We start from the raw sequence: 4,135 nt of genomic DNA, 5'->3' as shown, positions 1-4,135 counted from the left end.
TGGATGCCAAGAGCACGAGATAAGGCGGCAGCAGTTCCTAATCCTTTCTGGGTCCAGAGGAGGCTACGTCCTGGAAGTGGACTCTGAAAGCAGATCCGAAACGTGCCCGTCACCTTACTGTGTCAATAACAGACCTCCCCTTGTTCTTTTCTTTTTTTTTTTATAAGTGAAATTGATTTATATCTTTAATTCTTTTTTTTTTTTTAGACGGTGTTTCACTTTTTTTACCCAGGCTGGAGTGCAATGGCGCGATCTCGGCTCACCGCAACCTCTGCCTCCTGGGTTCAGGCAATTCTTCTGCCTCAGCCTCCTGAGTAGCTGAGATTACAGGCACGCGCCACCATGCCCAGGTAATTTTTTGTATTTTTAGTAGAGACGGGATTTCACCATGTTGACCAGGATAGTCTCGATCTCTTGACCTTGTGATCCACCCGCCTCGGCCTCCCAAAGTGCTGGGATTACAGGCGTGAGCCACCGCGCCCGGCCTCCCCTTGTTCTTTAAACGCACATGTAGCTTCCACTCTTTGAGCTTGTAAGAAACAAATAAAAAAACAACCAAGCAAAAACCAAAATAACACTACCTGTAGGTTCATTGAAAGTAGTGAAGCAGCAACTTAAGTTGCTGGCAGGGAGAGAGGTAGGACAGTCAGAGAATGGCAACTTTGCCAATGACTCTGCTGTGCATCTCTGGTGAGCCCCTGTCTTTAGGAAATGCAAGCAGGACTCAAAGATGAAAGGAGGCTACCGTAAGTGGTAATAGGTCTGTCTCAGGCATAGCAGACTCTTCTCATGTCCTTCCCCATTACACACCCGGTGAAGACAGCCATACACTTAACATTTCCATAACATGTTTTAGTTTATCACATGCTTCCCTCTTACTTAGTTCACTGAATCAAAAGAAGTAAGCTATTGTGGTAAATAGACATTTCTGTTAGGGACTAAGGAGCTGTTTGAAATCATTATACGGAAAATGAGACTTGAAGTAGTTAAAAAAAACTGTTGGGGTTCAAGGGTTCAGGGGAGCCCTCGGCTTCGCTGAGAGGATGTTTCTCCAGGTTCTTGGTCTATCACTCTGTCCAGAATGAGAGAGGAGACCACAGTTCAGGGCGTTCGTGAAATAAATACCAGACCCCAAAAGTGTTGCAGAAAAGTGATTTATTTAGGCAGAGAGAGAAAAAGAAGGAGAAAGAGAGAGAAAGAAACAGCTAGCTCTTACACTGAATGAAAGAAAAGCTGCTCTCACACTGAGTGAGAAGCGTTCCCAGAGGGAGAAAACCAGAGAAGGAAAACTCCCCTCACACTGAGTGAGAGAATCCAGAAAGATAGAATTCAGGAGAGGAAAGGCAGCTTCCACACTGGGTTGAAGGGGACCCCAGAGGGAAAATCCAGGAGGCGAAAGAGAGCTGCCAGTATGTGGGAGGGGGGTTCCAGAGAGCTGGAAATCCACTGTGGGTGAAGGAGCAGGGGAATTTATCCTGGGAGAAATTCCCACCTCCCCAAGTTCCTCTGGCCAATGAAAGGAGTTTCTTTAAACTTCCGCTGGGGTGATTGACTCTTAGTTTCTTCCCGAGCAGTGAGAGTTAAATGTAAACCCTTAAATCTCCCCGGTGGAGAGAGATGGGAGGGGGGCATGGCACTGGGAAGTTCTTGTCCTTAAAACCACGCCCCCTTGTGGATCCGGAAAGAGAATGCATTCCCTCAAAACGAGGCAGATTTTACCTGTAATACTGTAGAGCTATTTCCAAAATACATTAATGAATTAAACAAGTTTGCAGAATATTATACAGTATGATGTCATTGATGTCAGGAAGAAAAGAGGAGGATGATAATAGCTAATACTTTATAGTGCTTATGATGCGCTAAACACTATTCTAAGTGCTTCACATGCATGAATTCATTTGATCCTCCAAACTACCCTACAAATCTGGCGCCAGTATCATCTCCATTTTACAAATTTGAGAACTAAGGTATGGAGAAGTTAAGAGACTTGCCCAGTCATGCAGCTAAGTGATGGAGCAAGGATTTAAACCCAGGGAGTTTGTCTACAGATTCTGGACCATAAGCTCTGCAATATTTCCGTAGGTACAGCTATACGAATATGAATGCTGATGTGGTTTGGCTGTGTCCCCACCCAAATATCAACTTGAATTATATCTCCCAGAATTCGTACATGTTTTGGAAGAAGCTGGGGGGAGGTAATTGAATCGTGGGGGCTAGAATTTGTTGTGCTATTCTTGTGATAGTCAGTAAGTCTCACGAGATCTGATGGGTTTATCAGGGGTTTCTGCTTTTGCTTCTTCCTCATTTTGTTTTGCTTCCCTGCCATGATTCTGAGGCCTTCCCAGCCATGTGGAACTATAAGTCCAATTAAACCTCTTATTCTTCCCAGTGCGGGTTATATCTTTATCAGCAGCATGAAAATGGACCAATACAAATGCTTAGAAAAAAGGTCAGCCGGCCGGACATGGTGGCTCACACCTGTAATCCCACACTTTGGGAGGCCGAGGCAGGTGGATCATAAGCCAAGAGATTGAGACCATCCTGGCCAACATGGTGAAAAATTATCTGGGTGTGGTGGTGGGCGCCTGTAGTCCCAGCTTCTCAGGAGGCTGAGGCAGGAGAATTGCTTGAACCCAGAAGGCGGAGGTTGCAGTGAGCCGAGATCATACCACTGCACTCCAGCCTGGGCAACAGCAAGACTCTAGCTCAAAGATAAAAAAAAAAAAAAGTCAGTTTTTTCCCCAGGTGTTAGGCAAATGTGACACCAGTGGTATTCAAATGACTATTCAGCTTCAGCTTTTGCAGCTGATAAATCCTTAATCTCTCTCTCTTCCTTTCCTCTCCAAAGCAGTTAACCTAAAACCACTTCTTGATAAAGTCAATGCAATTTTCTGTGATGCTACCTTTCCAAGTTGTAATACAAGAAACAACTATATTTGGGGAAGGGTTAAATGCATGTGACCCTGACTTTCAAATCAGGTTGTTGTTTTTTAAACTTTTCTCAGCCAGGTTTATAAAGTGATGAAATGGGGGGGGAAATTCAAATACCAAACAATGAATTGTGATTGAAGAGATGAAATCCCTAACGTTCTTAAATATTTAAAAGTAGAATTAAATACTATGTTATTTCATATACTTTTTTAACATAGTAGCTATAGTCTACTTTTCTACATTTTTGTAGTCTACTTTGGTTACTAAAATTGTATAGAATAAAAGATAAATGAATTAGAGACTGTGAGCCCTGAAAATCTGAGACAGGTCTCAGTTAATTAAGGAGGTTTATTTTACCAAGGTTGAGGACACGCACCTGTGACACAGTCTCACAACGTCCCGATGACATATGCCCAAGGTGATAGGGGCACAGCTTGGGTTTATACATTTTAGGGAGACATGAGACATCAACCAATATGTGTAAGATGTATATTGGTTCAGTCTGGAAAGGTGGGACAACTCCAGGTGAAGGCAGGAACAACTCAAAGTGGGGAGGGAGCTTCCAGGTCATAGGTAGATAAGAGGCAAATGGTTGCACTCTTTTGAGTTTCTGATTAGCCTCTCCAAATGAGGCAATCAGAAATGCATTTATCTCAGTGAGCAGAGGGGTGACTTTGAATAGAATGGGAGGCAGGTTTGCCCTAAGCAGTTCCCAGTTTGACTTTTCCCTTTAGCTTAGTGATTTAGGGGCCCCAAAATTTAATTTCTTTTCACATTTCCCCCCTTTTCTTTTTTAAAAATCTTTTGAGAGAAAGAATTTTAGGAGAAAATGAGTCTCTGGTCTTAGGTTTCCGCTAATCTCTCATGGCTGTGATGGTTTATTCCTAGATGGGTAGGCCCTGAATTATTAGGAAAGTTCATTTTTAGCAGGTTGTGAAGTCTTATGTCGTATAAAGAAAAAATAGGGGGAAGAAGGAAGAAAAACAACAATAAGCAGAAGAACAATTCTGGAAGGCTGGGCATGGTGACTTACGCCTGTAATTCCAGCACTTTGGGAGGCTGGGTGGGGTGGATCATTTGAGGCCAGGAGTTCAAGACCAGTGAAACCTCATCTTTACTGAAAATACAAAAAAATTGGGGCCAGATGCAGTGGCCCACACCTATAATCTCAGTACTTTGGGAGGCCTAGGTGGGTGGATCACAA

The sequence above is a fragment of the Cebus imitator genome, unplaced genomic scaffold, assembly GCF_001604975.1.
Source record: "Cebus imitator isolate Cc_AM_T3 unplaced genomic scaffold, Cebus_imitator-1.0 Scaffold105, whole genome shotgun sequence".
NCBI classification, from domain to species: Eukaryota; Metazoa; Chordata; class Mammalia; order Primates; family Cebidae; genus Cebus; species Cebus imitator.
Note: the sequence above shows the minus strand (reverse complement) of the source record.